This window comes from Bidens hawaiensis, unplaced genomic scaffold (assembly GCF_021521415.1).
Source record: "Bidens hawaiensis isolate Kalapana, Puna unplaced genomic scaffold, B.hawaiensis_p1.1 tig00011733_1, whole genome shotgun sequence".
NCBI classification, from domain to species: Eukaryota; Viridiplantae; Streptophyta; class Magnoliopsida; order Asterales; family Asteraceae; genus Bidens; species Bidens hawaiensis.
Genome location: NW_027491929.1, coordinates 179,758 through 200,459, shown reverse-complemented (window position 1 = coordinate 200,459; position 20,702 = coordinate 179,758). Strand labels below are relative to the sequence as shown.

At 34.2% G+C, this 20,702-nt stretch overlaps 1 pseudogene across 1 annotated transcript; it reads right to left on the bottom strand.

The window, feature by feature from the left end:
- Positions 1 to 2,253: 2,253 nt before the first annotated feature.
- Positions 2,254 to 19,741, bottom strand: LOC143538847 (structural maintenance of chromosomes protein 3-like; annotated as a pseudogene). Its single transcript, XR_013136325.1, has 29 exons — positions 19,724 to 19,741; positions 17,906 to 17,945; positions 17,709 to 17,784; positions 17,511 to 17,549; positions 17,361 to 17,428; positions 17,198 to 17,269; positions 16,270 to 16,349; positions 16,082 to 16,160; positions 15,894 to 16,011; positions 15,649 to 15,824; positions 13,329 to 13,574; positions 12,762 to 12,883; positions 12,407 to 12,551; positions 12,063 to 12,235; positions 11,630 to 11,729; positions 10,068 to 10,204; positions 9,199 to 9,400; positions 7,570 to 7,657; positions 7,319 to 7,503; positions 6,790 to 6,930; positions 6,516 to 6,707; positions 5,453 to 5,636; positions 5,294 to 5,364; positions 5,067 to 5,218; positions 4,508 to 4,676; positions 4,245 to 4,391; positions 4,081 to 4,173; positions 3,400 to 3,574; positions 2,254 to 2,513 (listed from the first exon to the last, which is right to left on the bottom strand). The product of XR_013136325.1 is annotated as a structural maintenance of chromosomes protein 3-like (transcript).
- Positions 19,742 to 20,702: the final 961 nt, after the last annotated feature.

The following is a 20,702-nucleotide window of genomic DNA, read 5'->3' as shown; positions in this document are numbered from 1 at the left end:
CTCGTTTTCTATTAAGCTAGAAAAAATGATGGAAAGACTACCAAATACGTATCTTAAACATAGGTTGGGTCTGTCCCTGCTCGTATTGTTTTGTGAGTCAGGTTGTATTTGATTATTTGGTGTTGTAGAAACGTTTGATTGACTTCGTTTTTATCAGTATCCTTGGGAAAACTAAAGAAACACGGCTTATCATTCAACTTGTTTAAAGAGAAGAATGGAGACTGGAAAGTTTAGGGTTAATGGAAAACTAAAGAAACACAAATTTGAAAGCTGCTTTGAAATTAACCGATGGAAAACTTTGAAACACAACTCGAAATTATAGAGTTAACGTTTTGTTGTGGATCCTGTGGAACTTTGAAATTAACCGAGAAGCTGCTTCCGTTGGATTTTTACACTATGAACTCTAGGGTTGCGCAAATTTTTTAACAAAAGATGTTATTCGTAGAAAACAAACACTATGGTTGTGTTCTCCATGAAAAACTAGGCGATTTACATTATAAATTGCTTGATTTGTGGAGAAATAAGAAAGATGAAGTTAGGTTTAGGGTTTGAGAGGTAGGAGATGAAGACATGTAGACACGTGACGAGATTTTTAAGGTCATTTTCGTGGTCGTATGATGTGCTTCCGTCAGATCCAACGGTTCGTGGTGGCTATTTTGGTATTACGCGGATAATGTCTAAAGTTAGAAAGGGGGTGGTCAAAATGATTCTTTTTGGGGATTTTTTCTATTTTTATCTTATCTTGCAATAAACACTAGTAATTATAGCAATTTCTTTTGAACCATATCACCAGTTCTGTGTTTAACTAAAGTGGGGTACTTTTTTCTTAACCACAAAACTAGTCGGAGCTTCAATTGTTCATGGTTTTCAAAACTTTTACTGTCGATGTATTTTATTTTAAAATTAGCAACAGTAGAACTAGAAATATAATGTAAATCGATCTTAGCAGGCTTTAGCCTTAGCTTTGGCCCAATTAGCTTTAGCCCAGTGTGCGTTTGCAAATTCTTAAATTATTATACTATCATTATCCTATTCCTATCCTGCCTTGTTTCTGTGCTTTCTTATTTGACCGTAACGTCGGGCATGTACTAAAGAAAAAGAAAGATAAAATAATTAACTGTCCTTAATTAATTCGAGATCGTTGTTGTTTCCATTGTTTTTGTATTCTATACCTAGTTGTTTTTTTTTTTTTTTTTTCAGTGGTTTCTGTACTTTTTGTCCGCTTTACCCTCCCCACACATTTTTCAGCATTACACATGCTGCACCCACTTATCATTATTGGCGACCAGAAAAGGATACGAACCAGCCGCTTTTGAATATGTTCTCTCTTCACAATAAGTATTCATCCCTGTCGTAATGGTTACCGATGTGGACACAGACAAACGGTGGACTCATATACTAGCACGCGCAAGCAAAAACATCACTCCAACATAGGCGGACGGTGGGCACCGGCCCACCTTCGCTAAGCCCTAGATCCGTCCATGGTGGTGGACGGTGGTGAACAGTGGGTGTTGGTAAGGTGTGAAGAAGTTTGAAATTGGACATTAGCTTATTTTTTAAAACCATAAAAACACTTTTCGTATCTTTTTTAAAAAAAAACAATCTTCAAAGGCTTATGTAACGCTTATGTGTGCGCGCCCACAGACATAAACCCATTGCAGACCTTTTAAACAAAAACAAACATAATCTAAATAATTATGTTTTCAATTTTTATCCTTTTTAAGAGATCACATAGTCGGGTTTCGAATTTGACATTTCATTTGATGCATAACGTCAGCTTTAACAGATGCGATTCAACAATTTATCCGATGAGGCTCAATCATGAGTTCATATAATCCCTTTTGGGACCAAACAACTAAATATCAAACATCCCATCAAACGCCCCGCCCCGCCCCCAAGATCAACAGAAACAATAACACACTAAAATGAAGAAACTAAGGCTTCATTTTTAAACAAAATACACCAGAATGTTAAAAGTCAACAAGCATACTAAATTTCTAAACCTAATGTCTACAGGTAATAAGGTTCTGCAATTTCTTCATTCAATACAAATCCTCAAATCCATATTGAACAACTACACCTACACAGAGCTTAGCTTCCTGTGAGAAAGAAAAAAAAACACAAGCTTTGTTATCGTATTTAGCACGCTAATTATAATACAGAAATTTCAAAACTTTGGGTAAAAACCAAAATACTATCCGTTTTGACCCATAACCCAAAAGGCCTGACTTATTACTATTTGTTAAAACAGAATCTATATGGCCTGTAAAATATAATGAATCATAGCTTAATGTAGTATATAAATGATTTACCATTTGCACGTCATTAAGCATTATGGGTTTGGTCATGCTCGATGAAATCCAAGGCTTCATCCATGGTGACAACATTTACATGACTGACCCGGTTTTTGTGAGTCACGCCATATATCTTGTCAGCAACTTTCACAAGTTCGGGTCGGAACGTTGTTGTAATGAACTGTGTACTTGCCGTATCTGCCAAACGACGAACCATATCTAGAAAAAAGTTGTTAAGGATGCAAATAATATATCCAACGGGTCAACACATGCTAGTAGATGTCAACAAGACAACAATCTATTTGATTAGCTAGCACTAGATAATGAAATGACAATTTTGACCCATTTACTTCTAAATGGGCCAATCTGAGTTATGCTTATGTCTAATTGGTCAAACATAACTCAAAAAGGACAACTAAAAGCATTGGTCAAACGTAGGGGTGTAAACAAGCAAAGCTGCTCGCGGGCTACTCGAAATATGCTTGCATAAAGTTCGAATTGAGCCGAGCTTAAACAAGCTCAAGCCCGAGCTTGAACCTAAAATTAAGCCAGTTTAATAAAGAGCCCGGGCCCAAGCTTCACTTATTGAGCAAGAGGCGGCTCGTTAAACGAGCCTATTATCTATATAATTTTTACTTATTATTAATATTGTATACAAAATTATGATAAAAATAACTAAAGAATATATATCTTATGTTATGTACAAAACTATCATTAAAACACACACAGATATATATAGATATAATTGTAAATATACATAAACTAATTAATAACAAAAGACAATTAGAGCCTGAGTTTTGAAAAACAACTCATGAGCCAAGCTCAACCTCGACCAATCTGTAAAATTAAACGAGGCAAGCTCGAGCGTCGACCTTGGCTCGTTTATACCCCTAGAAAAGAGTTGAAATTAAATCATTTTATGTGAAAAAAATATATCATTATTGTCAAAGCAATAACTTTCGCAATCATATTAGCTCTAAAAAACAGTTTTTTGGGCCAATGCGTATCTAAAGATTCTGTTTTGACCCGTTAATGAACCCACCCGACCCACCTGCTCTGCCACCTCTGAAAGACTTAAAAAATTTTCAAATATGAAACAGGATACTTCCAACTGCAGTTCGATACTGAGGGTCTAATGCTGCATCTATCTCATCGAACAGATAAAACGGAGCCGGATCACATCGTTGTATGGCAAATATCAGTGCCAATGCAACCACAGTCTTTTGACCTCCAGACAACTGCTTCATAGACTGTGTCTCCCCTTGTCCCGTGAAAGAAACCTGCAATATTGACCTTAACTCAAAATGAACCTCCACGCCTATAAATTAAAAAGCTACATGCCACCTCTTAACTATAATTGCCTCATTAAAACCTCGAACCAAGCCAAACTTAAACGAGCTTGAGGCTTATAATAAGCTTATTTTATAAACAATCCCAAGCCCGAGCTTCACTTATCAAGCTCTAGCTGGCTCGCAAACCTATTATATAAGTTTTACTTAATGAGTTAATTGTATATTTATATAATAATATTTATTATGAGTTATGTTATATATAAAGATTAGAATTTTATTTATATATATATATATATAAAACTAAAATTGTATATAAATTAATTATTAAACAATTTGCGAGCCGAGCTCAAGCTTTACTAAAATGATCACAAACCAAGCTCAAGCACAAGCTCTCAAAAGCCAAACCGAGTCGCGCTCGAGCATAGTCGAGCTCAGGCTTGGCTCACTGACACCCCTAGCTATGATTGAAAAAAGGTATTTTAGATAGCACTTGCCTTAACTTTCACGCCGATATATTTTTCAACACGCCCCTCAGCATCAACCCGAGGCCCATCATCGTCATAATCATTATCAGCGGGTTCACCATCCTGCTTTGTTGAAAGGCATATGCAGTAAGTTAGAAATCACACAAGGATAGAAACTGTATTAAAAAACTAACCTTTTTCTTCATCATGATCAAAAATCCATGACCGCCTTGCACAAGTTCAGAAAATACTTCACGGAAATGCTTTGCCACACCTTTGAAAGTACGCTCTATAGATTCATCCTTGCGTTGATCAAGCACTGATACAAGTTCTTTGATTTTCTGTATATAAGACATTAACATGGTTTTTGTTTAATATGTCAAACTACCAGCAACCTAAACTAACATATTTTACAATGTAAAGAGATTATAAAAAAATATATGTGATTTAATTATACCTCATCACCAGCATCAAGTTCCTGTTGTCGCTTCTGGAGTTCTTCTCTTTGATCTGTAAAGTTTGCATACTGATCAAGTGCTTTCTTGTTTACATGACTAAACTGCTTTAATTGTTCATTGCACTTGTGCAGCATTTTATATAGTTCCTTTATGCTCTTCCGCTTATGCCTGCATCATTAACCAAGTTAAAAAGAAAAGTATATGACATCTGACACAATAAAGAAGAGCAACTAAGATAATGTGCCTATAATTAAGACGTGGCAAATTTGGGGCTAAAGGGAAAACGTGGCACATGAACCAGGCGATCAAACAGTTTGAAAACCACCATAACTGAACGTTTAAGCATACGCAACCTCCTAAATTGTTTCATACAAAACCACATAATATATTAGTTTCCTAAATCATTTTATTCAAAAAAGATTAATCCATAACCAACCCGCCCGACCCACTCATTGTGCCATATCTACTGCATATACACGTTTGTGTCTGTCTGTGTCTGTGCGTGCGAACAAAAATAAATCAGGTCAAATAAGATGGAGGTCAAGAGACTATGATTACATTTCAAATGCATCTGATGATAAAGGACCCAATTCTCTGATTTTCTTGGTGTACTCTTCTTGCTTTGCAAGTAAAATGTTTTTCTTATTAATAAGTTGCTCTGCTCGTTTATCTTCATTTTGACGGGCCTTTTCATATTCATCCAAACGAGCCTGCACTTACAGGAAATGTAATACTATTGAGTATTGACAATCACACAGAACGACAATCCTTTAAAAAAAAATTACCTTCAACTCGCTCTTCTTTTTGTTGATTTTCTTTAACTCCCTGTTTCGGTCTTCTATGTTCTCCAACACTCCTAATTAAAAAAAAGAAATAAATAAAGTTCAGTGATGGAAACCGATCAGTGTACCGAAAATGGCATAAAAATATCTAAAACTTCATACTTTGGAGTTGTTTTTTCACTTCTTCAACAGCTCTTTTTGCATCTTGAAGTTCTTGTTTCTTCGCTTCTGCCTCGGTGTTTAGCATGTCGGTTTCTGGAGACTGTCTAATTGCCTCTAGTTCTTGTTTCCTTCTAACAAGATTGGTTGATAAATTCATTTCAAGCTCTGCTTTCCTTGTTTCGGTCTACAGTTTAAAAACAATGAACGAGTGTGATTTATCTTAAAACAAGTCAAAACAAAAAAAATAGATGATAGAAAAATATCATAGCGCGCGAACAGTTTGAAAGTTGCACAACATAATTAGAGCATTTGGGCTTGTAAACAAACTGCAAGTTCAGTGAAGCATTCGGTGGGAAGTTCGTTTATGTGTGTTTTGTTTAATAAACTAACAAACTTGAAAAAGTTGTTCATTTAGCTAAACGAACGAACATGAGCACACATCTTCATTTATTTATGTTAAACATTCATTTGAGTTCGCTCGTTTAAATTCATTTATGCTCGTTAGTTTACGTTTGTTTAAGTTCATTCATTTATATAGTCATCTAATTTTTTTAGGCCCATTACAATTAAGTCTAATTTTATGAAAAATAAAATATCACCCATTACAATTTAGTCTAGTTCTATTACTTTTCAGGTCCAACAGACTGATATTCACATTTACTTTCAATTGGTGTTTACTCGATTCGTTTATATTCGTTCATCGATGTTTAGTTATGTTCATTCGTACGTTTGTTCGTGAACCATCAGTTTTACTATTAACGAACAAGCATGAACACGTTCATTTTTAACGAAAGAATATGAACAAGAAAACCCCGTTCTTTTACCTTGTGTGTGCTCGATAATCTGTTCAGTTAAAGTTAAACAAACACTAACATGACCTGTTCATGTTCGTTCGGCTCGTTTTCAAGCCTAAGAGCATTTATTGTTTATAAACATGAAAATGTCAATTAAAAACCCCCAAATCAAGCAAAATTCATTTTGACCCGTTACCAGACCCACCCATCTTGCCATCTATACTAGAAACTCAAATTTGATGTGGATCCCGGTAACAATATCAGCATACCTCTACTCGGTTTGCCCTGCAGGCAACAAGCTGATCTTTAAGTTCAGCTATTTCAGGATTCAATCGTGACAGCAAATCCCGTTCCTCTGGGGTTAAGTGATCAACAAGTTCTGTTCCCATTTCATCTCTTTTCATAGCAATATTAGCTTTGACCTGGTCAATTTGAGTCTGTACGTTTGCAAGTAACTTCAGCTGCAAGTTTACAATTTTGAAAAACCGTTAGATAGGAAGATTGACTAAAGTCAAAAAACGGGCAAGAGAAAGCCTCATAAACCTTCTTCTCAAGAGCTTTGGAGATGTTAAGTATGTGCTTGTTGGCATTAGCTACATCTTGCTTAAGCTGTTCCAGTTCTGATCTCTCATGTGCCAGCTCAGCATCATCTTTCTGCTGCTCACTAATAAGACCATTGATATCCTTGTCTATAAGTGCAAGACGTCAAGTCCAAACCATTTACTAAACACATCAAACCTTCTAAACCGCAGATTAAAAAAGTTCAGATTATTATAAAAAATAATTTAGTTTTTCACTCTTGTTTATCATACCAAGTATTTATATAATATAGTTAAAAAGCAGAAAAAAGAAGACAGGACATACTGGTCATGCAGGTCGACCCAAGTTGTTGAAAGTCATCGAAAAGGTATCTAAATGCATAAACCTTCTAAATTACATTATTAAAAAATGTTACTCACACTTTAATGATGTGGTTTTGCAACCATATTTAATACCAATTATTTATAAGATCAAAAGAGAAAAGAAATGTTAAAATTTAGCACAATTATGTAAGAAACAATATGTAAAAAACCACTTAAGTAGATATAGTGTGCGTATAAAGGATATTCTGAAGTTCAGATCTGACATTCTGGAGTTCGATTTCCTTTGCAGTGATCGCCATGGCATTTTGCCGAATGATGTTCATAAACTTTAGCTTTGAACGCCTTTTATCATAAAATCCACCTGTCATACCACCTTTCTTGCTAACTTGATCTCCTGTAAAAGATGAAGGATACGTTAACAGAACTGAAGGAAAGAACAAAAACAAAAAATAATGCAAACCTTCGACAGTAATGCAGTCCAAACCATCAGTACGAGCAACACGAGTGGCAACATCTAGATCTCGGCAAATCACAGTTCTAGCAAAAACCTGAGGGGTAAAATGGGCAGCATTCAAATACAATTAGATTTGGTAACCGTATTACATAGCCTTCCATTGGTAAACAAATATCTCTTTATATGTCACATAATTATGCAAGTAACTCAAAATTACCATGAAGAACCAAAATCATGAGATTTATTTTACTTTCATGAATAGCAATCAGATGTGAATGACGAGAGACTGTTCTTTGACTTGATTATTTTGTTTCTATTTATGTCTGAGATTAATTATATGTTAAGTGGTTAATAGGTTAACAGCAATTAATAACATATGTTAAACAACGGGTATGCCAGCTCACTCATTTAGTTACTTCTGATCCATGTGGTGGCAAATGATAAAAGCCGGTCATAACAAGGATTCATTATAACAAGACATTTCCAAGCATATTGTGTCAATCATTTATTAACTAACTAAATACAGTAATACTCTTGAATCAATTTATTTGAACAATTAAAACTTTGTTGTCAATTTAATGAACATAATAGATATAAGATCATCATCAGCAGAATATGGGTTATTTGTTGAGCTAAAACCATGGATCTCAATATGACAATTTCTTGCATATTGTAAAAAAATTATTCAGCTTAAAAGGCAAAGATTTGTTTCAATGCTAGCCTGCTAGGCCTTTCAACTCTTAAAAAATATTATATAGTACAGTGTAAGTTATGCATTATTCACATTAAATAGACACATATTTTTAGTATACGGTTTCTTAGTATCCAAAGTATCTGAGTTTTAGTGTTCTTATCTACCAGTACCATGCTATTTTGTATACAAATTAAGATACATACCTCCTAATGTGAAGTGTAAATACCAAGAAATATATCTAAATAATATTTGCTTATTATTTCTGACATTTAAGTCCAAGATAAATAACTTTTCAAAAGGCATTTGTTTATTATTGTATATATATTCAGGCCCTGCTTGTGGTGTTTGCATATTATATATATTTATATATATATATGTGTGTGTGTGTGTGTATGTGTGTGTGTGAGCCCCGTGGGGCGGGGGGTTCACTAATTTTGACGTTAGTGGAGGAAGGTTCACTAATGTTAAACAACGGGTGGAGGAAGGTTAATCATGCATCATGCGGTGGCGGTGATAACCAAAAGACTAGTACATGCACCAATCGGCCGGTGTCCCGATGGAAGATTGCTATGTGCCGTATGTCCAAGACTTGATGCAAAACTACTATGGAGCCGGGGGTCTGACGATGATGACTACGATGTATATTCCGGCCAATTGTACACCTTCTAAATGTTGTATATTGCACTTCACTTGCCATGAAAGCTATGGCAGTTACTACTAGTATCCAATACGGCTCTGAAAAACTACATGTGGCTAATATGTATATATTAATTTCTGTTGAGAACAAAGCAGCTTAAATTTTGAACACTACTGCTGATGTTTAATTTCAGTCGGCAAAACTCAACTTGTCATCTCGTAGATGGATCATATATTCACATAGTCTAATTTATCATCATAACATCAAAAAGATAAAACAGAAAAAACCATGGGTGATTGCTAACCTGGCCAAACGCTTGATCATAATTGGAGGAGTATTTTAGTTTCTTAAGAAGAGGTATCACATCAGAGCTTCGTGGGTAATTGACATGAGGAGCCTTAACCCTATTAAGGGGTATAAATGTAACTCTTCCACCTTTCTCAGCATTAAGGTGTCTAATAACTTGTGTCGATATTTCATCATTTTCAACCACCACATGAAATAAACTGCACAAGAAGAACAAGACAAGTATGTCAATAAGATCTTTGCTAATTTCATTATTTAAACAAATTGATAAACTGAATTATAACAAGCTCATCTGAATAGATAACATACAACTAAGATACTAAAAAATATACAGCTCAAAAGGTAGCATCTGAATTTGGTATAGAAAATTGTATACGATGATATGCAACAGTGGCGGATCTAGAAAAAAAAATTCAGGGGTTTCCCAAAAAAAAGTTTTGGACATAAGGGTATCCTAATTTTGCAATAGTTTATATGGTTAATGGATCAATCTAGTTTTTGAAGGTTAGAAACTGGTGCAAATGATAGATAAGGACTAATTTTAAAAACAATTTACAGCTAATGTATCAATTTTGAAATTTGTAGTTTATAAAAAAAAACCGTGGACGCCAGGATTCAAACCTGCGTGGACAGAACACACGTTTTACAGTCATGCCCAGTAACCACTCCGCCAAGTATATGAGATGTTTTCAAACTGTTAAATATAATATACATACTGGTTTCATAACAACGCTAAAAACCTTAAATATTTGAACTTCGCCGACAAAGTTGAGGGGTAGCCTGGTCTACCCCCGACCCCTTAATAGATCTGCCACTGATATACAAAACAATTAAAAAAACAGATAGATATAAAGGGCTTGTGAAAACCTGTTGCCAGCTGTCACTTCAACAGCAGTAAATAAATTTTCATCGCATTCAAGCAACTCAATAATTGAACCGTACACTCCAGAAATGTTGTAATCCCTGCAGATTCTCCTGACACAGCTGATCCCCCTTCTTATGTCCTGTTAATTGTACAACAGTCAAGCTAACACCAGCACTAGTTCATGTATACACATACATACACACATACATACATTGATGCATATCTATCTAGAGATGTATTAATATACCGCTAGATAACAAGTCTAAATACAGATCTAAATGCATAGCTATGTAAATAAATGGGAAACTTTTGTTTGTATATAACTATATATGGGATAGATATCTACGCATAGATATGTACATAAGAGTAATATCGCATATCTAGGTCTGTGCATGCGTGTGTTTTTTTATATAGATATGTATCTAGCAATTGATGCATACATATGCATAAACTCTACATATACAGACACAAATCTACACGCATATATTTAGTGTGAGAGAGATAGTATTAAGATTCAAGATGCACATATATGTATGGATATGTATCCATGTATGCAGGTGTAAATCCATGTGCATCTATATCAGACTATATGTATCAACACCTGCAAGTATGCATTAATGCATGTAATATATCTATTTGAGGAACTTGCATGGTTATACAAAATATTCTAGTATTTCATGGTATCTTGTTAAAATGCTCTTCGAATAGATGTAGTCATTTCAATAATCAGCCCATCAACCTTGAAATGGGTCGACTTTTGTTATATATTTTCAACTGCAAAATAGGTAGAATGAGTTGACATTTGAAACTAACCCAAAGTTCACTCCAGTGTTTACAAGTTACAGGTTACAACTTACAACCATCGAATTCGTTTTACACAAAGAAACTAATATTTAAGAGGTATATAACTTAAAACAATTCACTATCTAAACTTTACTCTTGACTACAGTGAGCTAAAATAGAGAAAAGGATGCATCTAAACCTAAACCTGAGGAACTAAGCTATCAATGATTGCTTGCTACTTTAGGCAGTTATTCTTCATTAACTCTAGTCAATTCTATATACACGCACATCAGAAGTTCTCATGTGCCAACCCTAGTGGTAGAACCCCTGCAACCACTTAGGGAAACTAATATCAATTACAGGAATCATATTTGAAAATAAAAATCATGTCAGCCGAAAGACAAGGGCACATGCACCGATCAGCCGGTGTCCCGATGATTGAGTGCTATGTGCCTTATGTCCAAGGCTTGATGCAAAACTACTATCGAGCCGGGGGTCTCACCGGAAGCAGCCTCTCTATCCCTATGGGATAGAGGTAAGGCTGTCTACATCTTACCCTCCTCAGACCCTACCATAGCATTGCTATTGGTGGGATATACTGAGTACGATGATGATGAAAAATCATGTCACGCCAAATAAAGATTTCCATAATACTTCAAAAACCTTCTTAAAATAGACTTTTCCTTAAGAAGATATCATACAAAAATATGACATTAACACCTTTTTAAGAATTTAAGATTTAAAAATCGCATTTAATGAATATGTGGACAAGTTAACATACCCCAGGAGTAGCATGATCTAAAGCTTTTTCTGCCTTCACAACTTCTGCTTTAAGACGCTCAATTTCAGCATTAAGTTCACTTTCTGTCCCCCACAAAGACCTGAAAAGGTAATAAACTTCAGTATCTAGTATATTTAATAAATTAATCATCTATGACAAACAAAAATTTGCAAAACACATGACAAAACCTAAACTGAAGCGAACCAGAACCACTTTTATTTTCCTTCTAATATAAGGAACAATGTAACTACACTTAAACCGACTAGCCTAAAGTTTGAACCTGGCTCATCCCTGGTCTAAAAAAAAGTAGTATACGGTCCAGTACTCGATTCCCATACTTATTCCGTCGGTTTTGGTCTGGTATAGTACTGTTTCACGCCCCTAGCAAATGACAAGTATAACAGATTATATAGAACAAAGAATATAAATGTACTTTCGCTTATCATGAAGCCCGTCTCTCTTCGCTTTATGCTGATTAAAACCTTGGCGATAACTTGATATCCGAGCTTCTAAAGCGGTTATCTCTGCTTCACGAAATTTGACATGTTCAGTTTGTGCTGCCAAATCTCTTTCAAGTTTAGCAATTTCATCCTTGATTAGATTTTCCTATGATGTACAAAAAAAGGTAGGCATTCTATAAATGAGATCTCACAACAGCATTACATAAAATCCAAATTATTTACTAGATTAAGCATCCCAATAAACTATAGATGAATTATGAAGATTGATAAAGAAACTAATAAGTATGTAATCTTTAACATCTCCATAAACGATTACCTGTTTCTCATTTGAGGACAGAACTTTGTCATACTTATCAATATCTCTTTGAAGCCATTCATCACGTGCAGCTTTAGAACGAAACTGGGTTGCACGCCCTTGTTTCTGATAGAGTATGCTGAGCTGCTTCTCCCGTAACATAATTCTATCACGAAAGTAGTTCAATGCGTAAACATTAAGAATTAAATTAGAGACTGAGAAGAAAACAAGCAACACAACTTTCATAATATCTAGGAGAACAGAAATACATCAGAAAAGCATATGAGAGATTATGACTATCATTCTTGCATGGCAAACTGGCAAAATAAATATATCCAGATGTTTGGTGTGTGAAAAGTAAATAAATAAATAATACCCTTTTGTGATATCATCCTCCTGTTTAACTTGATCCTCATACAAAGGCCTGATTTTGTTTAGCTCGGCTGTTGATTGCTGGATTTCTCTGCGCAGAACCTCAAGCTGCTTTCCAGCTTCATCCTACAGCATAAATTTTCATGTTTATTTTACCCGTTTGACATTTTAAGAAACAATAACCTAAATCAACCCATTTCGTAAGTAAACAAGACACAAATGACATCTAATTCTCGACTGAGGATAATCGGGTAGTGTAATCGATAAACAGAAAAGTAAAAACAGAACCGGGAATTATGATCAAGCATATTCATTATATTATCGTTGAATAAAACTCACACTAAAAAATGACCCTAACCTTCAATTTAAACTAAACAAACAACTTGGAAAATAAGACTTCCTTAAACAAGGAAACAAATTAAGCCTTAATAACCTTGTCATACTATATAAACCTACCAAAATCCTCTATCTTTTGAATCTTTTACGAAACAACCCTATAACTCACACTTTCTTTAAAAACAATCTATTTCAGGATTAAAACTAATGCAATATAATTATGAGGTGGCAATACCTTGGCTCTACTACTAGCCGTGATTCTCTCCTCAAGATCTGTGACATCCAGTTCAACTTCTGTGTGCTTTTTAATAGCTTTTGTGCGTTGCTTCTCTATTGCCTCTTTTTCTCGGCTTAAACCTTGTACCTCTCTAGTGAGATCTTTAGATAATTTGTCTAATTTCTTTACCTCTTCTTCGTCCTCCACTGATGAATTATACTTTTTAATTAACTCCTCAGATATGGAATTTCGCTCCTCATCCACCTGAATTTGGTAAGACACGTTTACATTAGCCACCATGACACAATTTTACAAATTCATGAAGCAAAAATGGGCATTTCTTTGCTTCTTCCTCACTCCTCATACACACTGTGCGCAATTAAAGTACTTCAACCTTGTTTTTGTATGCATAAAACCACTTTTTTTGCATGACTAAATCCTTTAATTCGTTCGAATAGGAAGAAAAACTTATGCATGATAAGTGAGGGTAAACGAGCCAAGCTGGCTCGTGAGCTCATAGTGACCTAAATCGCGGTTTGCTGTGGTACAGAAACGCGGTTCGGGTACGCAATTCGCTAGGCTAGATGAGTTCGGCACGGAGGGGGGTAGGTTCATTTCGGTACAAACCGGTACGGTGTACCGTATAGTCCGGTTCGCGGTAGAATTAAAAAATCAATATAAATGTTATATATCTTATAAAAAGTAAAAAGTTATATATTTAAATCAATATAAATGTTATATATCTTATAAAAAGTAAAAAGTAATGTTATATATCTTATAAGAAGTAAAAAGTTATATATTCAAATCAATATAAATGTTATATATCTTATAAAAAGTAAAAAGTTATATATTTAGAAAATAATTTTCAGTTTATTATATATATAGAAACATATTTATATGTAAAAATTTTATGAAATAACCAAGTTTCTATACATTCTTGTAAGATATAAATTTTGAGTACTAAAGTCTAGGGTTAAATTTGATAAAGATACACACTTGAGGGTGAAAAATGAAGTTTATGGAAGAAAAAACTGAAAAGAAAACAGTGGCGTTTCATTCAGTTTTACACTACATTCTTGAGTTTTTTATTTAATGGTTTGGAAAAGAAAAGATAAGAAAATTTTTCTTTTTTCATTCTTGAGTTTTTATTTTAAAAGAAAAGAAAGGGAATGGAAAGAAAAGTTGGGTCTTTTTTCCTCCAAAAGTTTCCTGCCAAATATGGCCGGATTGTGAAGGAAAGTTTATAGCCCATTACAATATTACCAATTTACCCTATTTTAATTCTCTTTTCCATTTGGCTATGAGGACATAATTGTAAAGTTATAATTTTTTTTCCTATCTTTTCCTTCCGATCTAATTCAAGAATATAATTAACACTTTCTTTTCTTTTCTTTTATTTAAACTCGAGAATCTCTTTTTAAGTATATAATTTCTTTTCCTTTCTTCCCCTGTCCAATCTTATCATTTCTTTTCCTTGTCTTTTAAACCTGAGAATGCAGTGTTAGGGTTTTGGTCACGGGAGCCAAATCTGGAACTCAATTCAGTACCGAAATCAGAAATCCCCCAATCGAATCGGAGCGTTGTACAATCGATTCCAAATGCGCGAATTAGGGTTCAACTGAATTGACTTACCAGCGATTCCGATATACGTTTTAGGGTTCAATTGAATCGACGAACCGGCAAATTCGGTACGCGAATTTCGCGGCGATCGGAACGGAAACGAATTCCGATTTGTTACATCACGAACCAAAACGAAAATCGCGGCATGACAAGTGAATTTGTGACTATGCGTGAGCTACTCGAGATTGGCTTGTTATAAGCTCAAATCGAGCCAGGCTTAAACAAGCTCGAGCCTCAAAATAAGCCTGTTTAATAAATGTATCGAGCTTGAGCTGACTCACAAGCCTAATCAAGCCTATTATTTATATTTTTATTTAATGTATTATATATATAAGAAATATTTACTATATATGAAACTATGATAATAATATCTTATAGTACATATAAAAACTATAATAAAAATATATATAAAAATAATTAAAATGTATGAAAATTATTATTAATTAGTAATAAACAAGCCAAGCTCAAGCTTTGAAAAAAGAGCTCTAAACGAGTCGAGCTCAAGCCAAGTCAAGATCGGGCTCAGCTCATTTACTCACCTAATGATAAGCCCCTAAACTTTGCTACCTTTTCGTTCAGTTTAGCAAGAAGCTTAATCTTGGGAAAATAAATGAGAACTTACTCAAGCCAATAAAAATGAAAACCCACATGGTTATTTCAAATTTTGCTCGATTCTTGAAAAGATAATAGCCATGAGAAACACAATTAACAAAATTACCTTAGCCAATTCTGTGCGTGCATCATTAACTTCTTTGTCATAAATTGTATATTCTAGTGACTTTCTCTGCTTATCAAGCTGCTGATACTTCTTCAACTCAGCTTTCTCTTCATCTAGCTCTCTTAATCTCTCATCCAGATATTGCACGACTTGAATGATCTGATTTCTCTTATTTCCTGATATTATATAAATTATAAGAAAGGATTCACCAAATGCAAGAAATGAATTTCTTAACAATCACTTGCCAGTTTCTTGCATAATCTTTAAGCTTTCGCGACGACGCTCTTCATAAACCCGAGTGCCACCAATTTCCTTCAGTAGATCCAGCCGTTCTGAATCTTTCATTAAAGTTAATGATGCTATCTGTAATATATGCATGATTATTAATAATATATACTTCACCAATCAAAATCAGATGAAAGAGATATCATACTTTTCCCTGTTGCACAACATAATATGGATTGGAACGAGAGAATCCAGCACTTTCCAACAGATTCATAACTTCAGTTTTCCTACAATGATGCATTTCCTTCTTTGTCAAAACACTTGAACAAGATAATAATATAATTCAAGAAGGTTGAAAAACAGAAGAAAACAAATTATAAATTAGGCTGTACTCACGTTATATGCTTCCCATCCAAAAAATATTCATCTTTTTTAGTACCGATTGTTCTCCGCAAGCGCACCTCTTCTTTATCAACCTTCAAACCCAAAAAAAAAATCAGCAACCATAAATTTTAATTAGAAACTAAACATAATTTCATGCACATGAAACACAATACATTAGCGATGTAAGAAAAAAATTGAGACCATACTAGCCTAAAACGGCAAGTCATCTAGCATGCAAACAGCTAAACAAGTGCATATAATATATCAATAATATCAGAAGTTTCATGCCTCAGCTCAGTTATCGCTTGTTATTTTAAGTCCCTACTTTCTATCATACTGTGTAGCCCTTAATAAAATGAGTGAATTTCAAGTACAGAAGCAACTGGCTTGAAAAATGTAAGTGTTTCAATTTGTTTTTTGATCAACTACTTAAAAGCTATGAAGTTGTCTGTCTTTTCTGTTTTTCCCACGACATTATCCAGTTTTATGAGTAACATGTTCTGAACTAAAAACAGATTCTTATGTAGAACATATTAAAAAATGATTTAAACACTTTTAAACTTTATTTGAAAAATAACAAAAAATTTCATGATGAATCACTCACAAAAATACACGTTTTCATATCCTTATCCCGCCGGTCACTATACTTTTATGTATCTAGCCTGCCATTTATCCTAGAATCTTTATTACCATTTCCCTCGCTCTACATCTTGATGTCTATATCCTTTGTTTCTTTCTACTTCATTTGTTTCTCTTTTAAGCATGTGTGTGCAATATCAACATCGTGAGCAACCATCATAACAAAATGTGAATGAACAAATAATGATTTACACGCATACAAATATATATATATATACACACATAAATATTTGATCTTGTTTCTATATATATATGTGTGTGTGTGTGTGTGTAATGCCCACTAACAGATGATGAAGATTACCGGGATACGGTTGTCAGTATTATCGAAAACAATCTCGACAAATGCTGATAGAACTTGGTGGCCTGCTCCTTCCTGAGCAATGTTTACATAAAATTTATTACTCAATATTGCAAACCAATTGATGTGACCAATTGATAAAACAATAAAAGCATAACCAACATACATGGAGGAATGCATGCCTATCTTCAACACGCAGGTTATGGAAAAGATCACTTATAACAAAACGGATTGCTGCAAACATGAATCAGGTAGGTTGAGATGTAACATAAAGTGAGAAATAAAAGATAGTTAAAAGGTATTGAGCAACACGTACCATGGAAAAAATTTGACTTTCCAGATCCATTTGCACCAACTGCAGTTGAAATTTGAATAATTATCGTGAAAAGAATACATAATTTTTACTTAGTTGAATCTTCTAAAAGCCACAATAACAAATAAAGATGCATATGAGAAAGTATTGCATGAGAATAACAGAGAAAAATTGGTCAAAAAACATGAACGAACATCATACCAACACAGTTAACTTTGGGACTGAAGTCATCAGTCGCAACTTGTTCTTTATAGCTCTTAAACCCTTCGATTATGACCTGTAGTACAGCCCCACAAGCAAATGGAGATGTTAAAAAAGAATAGAGAATAATTCAAGACAATAAAAACCCAAAAGGTAGATGTTAGAAGCAAAAGAAGTATGGGAACTAAAACAATTACCTGTTTTATGTACATTCTGATATGCTTAGCTTGCTCAAACCTATAGATAACCATATTGAAAACGTGTCAACATAACATAGCAAATATGAAAAACAAAAACAGCATGATAATAGAAGCAAGGAAGAGAATTCCCAAATTGCATTGAAACAATAAAATAGTCGTCGAAGTGAATGTTACAATCTCATGCTTTTAAACACCAACAGAACCAGTAACCACTAGTCAAATTCTAAATAATTGCATTTCACACGAAGCTTTGAGTTCTTCTAAGTTCTATGTACTAGATCAAGCACAAAATAAACCATGAAGAAAATTTAATCAACATAGCATACAGCTTACAGACTCGAATTCACACACAGTTACAATAGGGTCCAGCTTTAGCAATTTTTCTCAAAAAACACCTAGATAATTGGGTCAGACTCATAAATTCCCAAGTAAAAAAAAAACTGTTCTGTGAACTAGGTTGAACAGAAAATTGAAGTAAAACTACAAAAACCTCCAACACTTGATTAAGCAAAAATAAATAAAAAGTCCATGGTCTTAACTCTTAGCAAAAAAATACCCATTAAATCATGTAACTTAACTTGGACTTACAAACATAACACATCAAAACCAAGCAGAGACATAAAACAAAGCATAAAGTTCACAGAATACCGACTAAATTATCTTAGGTCAGACAGCGAACGTAGCATCGTATACAGCACAATTTTTCATATTGAATAAAGCACAAAATTATCTACAAAACTTCCAGAATTGTCAGAAATTGTGTTCACAAGAGCGTAAACGACCTGAATCAGACAGTGAAGGCAACCAAGTTACTTACGACACAAATACACCAAACCAGCCCATTACTTAAGGCACAAATATTTGCAATTCAGCAGAAATGATTAAATTATGCTACAATTCTAAACATATTTTTTGTATCAAAAATTACCTAAACAACTTTGAACCTTCCAGTGAGAATAAGCAAGTCATAAGCATTTAATGCAGAAATATTCGGATATCGGTCAAGGACCGATATTTGAGATATTGGTTATCGCGGTGGGATATAAGTAATTTTAATATCATGTAAAATTCTTATGTATGTGTGTGTATAGCAATCTAACACTAATAATGCAGTATACTCTCATATCATTAACGAATTAACCTTTTGCAACTTGCAAAACACTAACAGTCGTAGCAAGTAGGAACTGATTAAGACTTAGAACACTAACATTGAACACTAAAAGTTGATAATTAAGACTTAAAACACTGATATCAAAAATATCAGTGATATATCAGTCAAATACCGGTCAATATCGCCGATATTACCGGTACTGATATTTTATCAAGGGACCGATAACCGATATATCACCAATTGATATACCGGTGATATCGACTGCATAAAGCAGCCATACACAAGTTGAAAACGCAAGACCTAAAATGTTGTGAAAATTTATGCACAATAACTCGAACCAGACAGCGAAACAGCGCGCACTTAATTTGGCTAATACGACCAAAAACGCAATAAATTATAGTCGAAAACGTGTAGATGAAAGATGTAAACAAACAGTTGATCGATATATGATACATACAATTTGCAATTCAGCAGAAATGATTAAAAACTGCCTACACAATTTGAACAAGCGAGTTGAAGACACAAGACCTAATTAATAATGCATTAGATTGAAACAATTATAGCCGGAAATGAAAGACGTAAACGAAGAATTGATGGATATATACTATTTGCCCTAATTTGATTTAGCCCTAGCCTAGCAAACAATACAATACAATTCTTCTTCGATATGCAGTAGGATAATATTACAGTTGTGGTGAACTTACTCCGACGAAGATTGCTGCCGGTAACTGACCGGAGAAGAAACCAATCACTACTGAGTCGACTCAGCGAGTCCGTGCTTTTCCCCCTCTTTTTTTTCACTTTTTTCCTATTTTCCCACTCGGCCTGCCTGCGAACACAAGTGGAAGATAGTCAACTTATATAGTATAGTGAGCCGTAAAGAGCAATTAATAACTTATGAGTGGGCGGGCCAGTGGCCCGTAAACAATCCAAGTAAGGGGTTTCAGGATGGGCTATAAGGTTTTCTCACATGTGATTGTTATTGATTTTTTCTTAGGTGAGCGGGCGGGCCAATAGTCAGTCGGTGATCTAAATTAGTCGTTCAAAAATGATTTTAAAACATGTAAATGAAGAATTATAATTATTTTACTCAAATTTATATTTTTATATTACTTTTGAGTTGTAGCATCGTCAGTGTTATGAAAATGAAATAAGTATCTCGAGTATATCTCGGTAGGGATGAGCAATAATCAAATCACTATTTGAAACTAAACCGAAATTAACGGAAAATCGAATTAACAAAACACTAAACCCTATTTTTTCATCAGCCGCTCCTAAGTGACACACGACCGCCGCTCCCAAATCAGATATACTCCACCATCGCCGCTCCCAAATCTCTCGTCCCAAATCGATTATCAAATCACAAAAGGTAAGTAATCTTTTATCCAATTTGGTTGTTAAAACAATAAATCAAGTATTCTCTTATTGAATTACTATCTTGAGGTGTGTACCAGATTTGATTCCTTGATATTACTATATCAATGTTTACATGTTCACCTGACTTGATTCCTTGATCATAAACCAAACTGACATAATAATTGGTTTTCTTAAGTTTTCCACTAATTTACTATTGTGTGTACTGTAATATGAAATTTACAATATATTTAATGATCAATTTGGTTGTTAATTTAGAACCTGTTATGAATTTATTATAAATCTCTTATATAGTGATTATTGTATAGT